Below are 5785 nucleotides of genomic sequence, written 5' to 3' on the forward strand. Positions count from 1 at the left end.
GTGTGTACACACACACACACACACACACACACACATACACACACACAATGTGGGGGAGGGGAAATAGAAAAATCAAACATCCAAAATCAAATAAACAATGATCAGAAAGAGGAGGCTTTAAAAAAGGAAGTGGAAACTTGGTCTTCATGGGTGGTTTTCCTTCCCTCCCAGCTGTCCCCACGGACCCTTCAATGCCACCCCCCCCCCCCCCCCAGCCAGCCCTAATCATCACAGGCTTGGCTTGAACCAAAGACCCTCCTGCTCCCTCATTATCCCAGGGCTGCAGCAGCGGGAAGGAGGGAAGGGACATGGAGACGCAGACACAAGGCCCGGTTTGGTTCGCATCTTCTCATTAATGACCCCTCTAAGAGACTGATTTCCAGAACAGGTGCTTGGTCACCTTGACCCAACGGCTCCCCCTCCATCTCACCCCTGCCCTTTCCCCTTCCCCCTTGATTTCAGATCCGGTGGCACATTTCCCATCCAGCAGGAGGCTGAGCCAAGTGTGGAGAAGCCGGGAGCCCTCTCAAGGCTCCGGGTCTTTGACTACTTGTTGATAATATTTCTGGAAGAGAATCCAAAGCCCTTTGCTTATACCCAGCCCCTTTCTCAAGATAGCACAGTTTTCCATTTTTCCCCTTCTCCCTGGCAGCAGTGCTATCATGTGACTTGTTGTAATCCTGCACAGTTGCCTGGAAACTGGAAAGCAAGGTGATGTATTTCTGCACATGCTCACTCTCCCACCTCCTTTAAAGCAAAACCCTATAGAGGATAAACAGCCTACTTTGCCTAAGTGCAGACAAGTTTAATAAAGCAGAGAAAGTAAGTCCTTTCTGGAATTACGTATCAGATTGAAATCCTAGAATCCCAGAAAACGAGGACTGGGAAGCATCTGGCCAAATCTCCAAACTTTGGTCAGCCCCCTGCTTCCCCCGCCCCCCAAATCCCTCTGGTGTGGAAGTCATACAAGCTGTGAATTCAGAGAGCTCAGACCCAGGACATAGTTTTCTAAGATTCAGTGACTTTGTCTTTTGTTTCTTTGGAAAAGTGCCACCTTAGACAATGTACCTTTGTTTGAGGAGGGAGGCGGAGAAGGACACAGGTAACCTTTCCTAAGACGGCAGGTCTCATGTGTTCACCTGCAGAGTAGAGGAAACAGCCCTCAGAAGCCTGTTGTGAGGATAAGCAATCAGGCAAATAAGTGTCCGGCAAGATGCTTGAGATACAGGAGGCCCTCCAAACTGTTCCTGCAATAGTCTGTTTTCCATTCTGGGAAGAAACACAGCGCCCCCAAAGCAAAGATGCCCTCCAGTTGGGGGGCCCACTCCTGGGAGCAGGGGACCTGGAGGCTGCCAGGGAGGTCCCACAGAGGGGAGCCAGCCCTGCCACCTTCCCGGCAAGGAGGGGAAAAGGGGCTGTGCTTTTCTGCCCTCTCTCAAAAACAGTCCTCTCCTGTACCCAAAATGAAACAGCCGAATTTTCCAGCCAGGGGACTCTTTAAAGTGTTATCTGATCCAACCCGCCTTTTAGGATTAAGCCAGCGGGAGGTGAAGAGTTGTTTGTTTCCCAAGATCACTCCACCCGTGCTGGAGCTGGGCTGAAACCTATGGAAAGTTCTGACTCCCGATCCACCCTCTTTCCGTCCTCCCGGTGAGGAGACCCAGGATAGAGCTGGCTAAGAGGGGGGCCTGAGCTTCTCAAGCCCCTGATTTCCACTGCGGAACGAATAAACAGGATCACAGGATCAGGGCTGTCTTCCTAAAAGAATCACCCCAGGGCTTCAGCCTGAAATTCCACTGAAACACATTTCCTTCTGCGCCTGCTTAGGGATCACGCTGACCCTAGGCTATATCCATCAAGTCTGGGATGGGTGGCAGGTGTTTCCATGGGCATCTCAGTGGGGTGGGTTCACCTGAGGGAGGACTGACTTTCACAGAGAGGACGAAGTTAGAGGAAAAGGCGGACTCCACTTCCCCCCAGAGCCACCCCCCCCCCCCAACTTGCTCTCCCCTAGCACAGCAGCGACTGGGACTTCAAGGTGGAAATTTTGAAGCCACGGGAGAGACGGGGAGGTTTCTCTCAGAAATCCTATCCAGAGAGAAGTGTTGGGGAAACTACTATTTGTTAATAAAATGAACGATAACACGTCATTTAAATGTTAAATTTAAAACAGAGCTAATAGTGTAAAACTTCCTAATCTGATTTCCTTTCAAGTGCTTTTCCTATTTATTATAAATGGAGCTACAAACGGCCGGGCCTTTGGCACCCTGCCATCCATCATCTCAGAGTCTGGCTTCTTAAGAGTTGGCCTGAGCTCCTAACCAGGGGAGACCACCAATACCCAAACAAACCCAGAAAGAGGTTCCGAGGTTTGACATTTTCTTCTGCAGGGTGTCAAGCAGACGGGCCCACGGGAGAGGCTATTTGGGGGAGAAGAGGGGAGAAGGGGAGGGGAGGAGACGCTGGAGGAGCATGCGCAGTGGCTCCCCGTGAAACCTTGCTGGTAAATAGGTCTGCGTTGCCAAGCTCTCTCCGCAGACTTCGGTTTCTGCTCCCGAGGTTTCCTCCCGCTCCTCAGACACAGCTTCTGGAAAGTGAAGGTTTGCCAAGCTTGGAATGGGTTCCTTTACTCTTTCACGTTAGTTTCTCCATTTGCTCTGAGCATCCCCAAAAGCTGATTGAGTGCTCTCTGGTCTGCGGGGGTGGGGGGGGGGGGTTACCCCTGGGATGAGGGGTGGCCTGGAGGCTAGGCAGAGTCAGGGCTGCTCCAGAACACCGGGAGAGGCTCTAGGTATTGCCTTCCGGTGCAAGAAACGCCTCTCTGTCAAGTCCTCCACGGGATACTTAATTTTTTTTTTTTCTAAGATTTTATTTTTTTGTCAGAGAGAGAGAGAGCGCGCTCGAGCTTGTGCAAAAGTTTGCAGGGGGAGGGACAGAGGGAGAAGCAGACTCCCAGTCAAGCAGGGAGCCCGAGGCGGGACTCGATCCCGGGAACCCAGATCATGACTCCAGCGGAAGGCCGATGCTTAACTGACTGAGCCACCCAGGCGGCCCAACGTGCTGCTTTAATACGTAAGCGGCGCCCACTCCGCTGGCTTCCGCGGGCTTCGGAGCGCTCAGATAATGTGTTGGCAAATGTCTTTGGAGAAGAGTCTACACTTGATGTCTACACTTCCTCTCCTCCCATTGTTTCCTCAACCCCCGATAGTCTTGCCCCCTTCGTAGAGCCTTTCCAGGCAGGTGAAATCCATCCTAATGGGTAAATTCGTGGGATGATTTGCTCCGGCTCCGGCTTCACGTGGCTGCGGCCTTGCTCCTTCCGCTCCCCGCAATTTGAGCTCCCCCTTATCTGACAGGACTTTCCTTACCAGGAGCATCTCCACCTCCTGCTGCTCCGCATGCCTCCTGCCCCCACCTCACCTTGAAAGAAAACCTACTTTGTCCCTGTTGAAACCAGCTGTCCTCCTGGTAGGCAGTGACATCACATCGCCCCACTGCCTCAGTTAGAAACCTGGACCATTTCTAGATGGCTCGACTCCCTCATCTGTCCCCACTCGGTCATCCAGCTCTGTTGACTCCGTCTCCTAAAAATTTCCTACAGTCACCACCTTCTCCCCATATCCACAACCACCGACCAGGGCTCGGGCTCTTCTCATCTCTTGCTAGGAACAGCAGAACATTCTGTTCTCCCGGCCTGCAGTAGAGCCCCCTGCCTCTGGGGCCCCGGACATGTTGCCACCATAGAGACCATTCTGTACTCCAGAACTGACTGTATCATCCCTGGCATCCAATCCTTTCTTGGCCACATATATCCTCCAAGACAAGGCCCAAAGCCCATTGAACGGTGCCCAATGCCCAAGGCGGCTGGTCCTGCCCCGTCTCCAGCTCTGCCTCCTGCTGGCTTCCCAGGCCCCTGCCGAGGGCGGTCCCTCATGATGGTTCCTGTCTTCTACTGCTCTGTGCCTTTGTGCTTGAGATGCCCTCGGCCAGCAGGCCACCCTCTTCGGCTTCTTCATTCCTCCCCTGCCTTATCGCCCCCGAAGTGGGGGACACTCTTCTTTGTGGTTCTGTGGCACCTGGGGCTCACCTCTAGCAAAATACTTGTCCTACCTGCTCAGCCATGGGCTCCGAAGAAGGTGCCATGTTTTTGACAATTTTTGCCTCCCTTAGCCCGGTCCACGGTTGAACCCCGTTGTGGACGTGGGTGATACATGAAACGTGGCACAACGGATATAACATGGACACAGGCCCACTAGCACGGAGGCTGGCCCGGGTCCCGGGGCTGGGTCCTGACATCCTCATGGCAGAGTGAAGCCTTTAGCTGCTGTGTCATGGGGAATCATGGTTGGCATCCTCCAAGCAGACCTCAATACGCCCCATGTCCGGGCACTCTGCCCCATGTCATTCTCTCCCTTTGAGCGTGCTGAGGCTAGCTGACTTGCCTCCGACCAACAGAATACAGCAGACAGGGCGGGATGTTCCTTCTGAAATTGGATTATAAAAAGATTGTGACTTCTCTCTTTGGTGCTTTTTTAGGATGGTGAGGCAACCTTCTGGAGGGGAGAGGCCCCTGTGGCAAGGGAGAAGGCCTGCCACCAACCCAGTGGGTGATCTTGGAAGTTGAGTCCTACCCAGCCAAGCCTTCAGGCTCGGGTAGGCCCAGCATTAACCTTCCTTAACCCCCCTGTCCGGTCGTGGACCACGTGGAGCCTGAGGCCACGTGGAGCCTGAGGCCGGCTAAGCCACGCCCAGATTCTGGACCCACGGATGAAGAGGCTTCCTTTCCAAAAGGGCGAGGCCAAACCAGCAGGGCCCTGAGAAGTGTGCTCTGTCAGCTAACAGGGCTCATGCTGGGGACCAAGTGTCAGTCCATCCAGGTTCCAGGAGCCTTTTCCACACTTAGACACAACAGCGCATTGAGGGGGGAATGGTGACAAGAGTAAGCCTGCAATCATTATAACACGTCTGAGGTTCTTCCAAGGTTACTGGATGTTTCTGTAAAAACATATCAGATTTCTCCAAATAGGTTATGAAACGCAAAACTGAAATCGTTTTGAGATTTTCCGGAGTTCCAGGCTAGGGACATTTGATCACACTTAAAAACAACATCTACCCTGCTGCCACCTTTGCCCAAGTTATTGGGGTCCCCCCCGCCCCCCGCGGAAATGGAGAGACTGGACTTATCCGTCTAGAGGGTAATTATGAATATTATTTATTGCTTCAGATTTAGAAGAGGGAAGCCAACCTTCCACTTGGAGTGATAGGGAACCTGCACAAAGAGTTGCTAATGAGGGGCTCTTTGGGATTCAGATGGGAGCCAGAAGTAGGAGGGGCTGGGGCTCATTCTTTGAATGATATATATTTTTAAAGATTTTATTTCTTTATTTGACAGAGGCACCGCGAGAGAGGGAACACAAGCAGGAGGAGTGGGAGAGGGAGAGAAGCAGGCTTCCTGTGGAGCAGGGAGCCCGATGTGGGCCTCCATCCCAGGACCCCAGGACCAGGACCTGAGCTGAAGGCAGACGCTTCACGACTGAGCCACCCAGGTGCCCCCTTTAATGATATTTGTAAAACAATCTTCTGAATTCCTATCACTGAATTTGGATTTGGGGGAGAGAATTCCTGAATGGGAACTGTTCCCACTCCCACTCCCCCAACTGGGGACTTGTTCCCCAGGACGACTCTGGGGAAGTCTTTTTTTGTTTTTGTATTGTTGATGTGACCATGTGACCATTGGCTGCACAGGATGCAGTACTTAATGACTTCCTTAGCAAAAATATGAGTA

The 5785-nt window shown here is 52.5% G+C and overlaps 1 long non-coding RNA gene across 1 annotated transcript; it reads left to right on the forward strand.

Moving 5' to 3' along the window:
* The first annotated feature begins 2505 nt into the window (after nt 1–2505).
* On the forward strand, nt 2506–5189 carry LOC131816726 (uncharacterized). Its single transcript, XR_009348152.1, has 3 exons — nt 2506–2600; nt 4537–4653; nt 5027–5189. It is a non-coding gene; the product is annotated as an uncharacterized LOC131816726 (long non-coding RNA).
* The last annotated feature ends 596 nt before the right edge of the window (nt 5190–5785 follow it).

The sequence above is a fragment of the Mustela lutreola genome, chromosome 15 (assembly GCF_030435805.1).
Source record: "Mustela lutreola isolate mMusLut2 chromosome 15, mMusLut2.pri, whole genome shotgun sequence".
Classification (NCBI taxonomy): Eukaryota; Metazoa; Chordata; class Mammalia; order Carnivora; family Mustelidae; genus Mustela; species Mustela lutreola.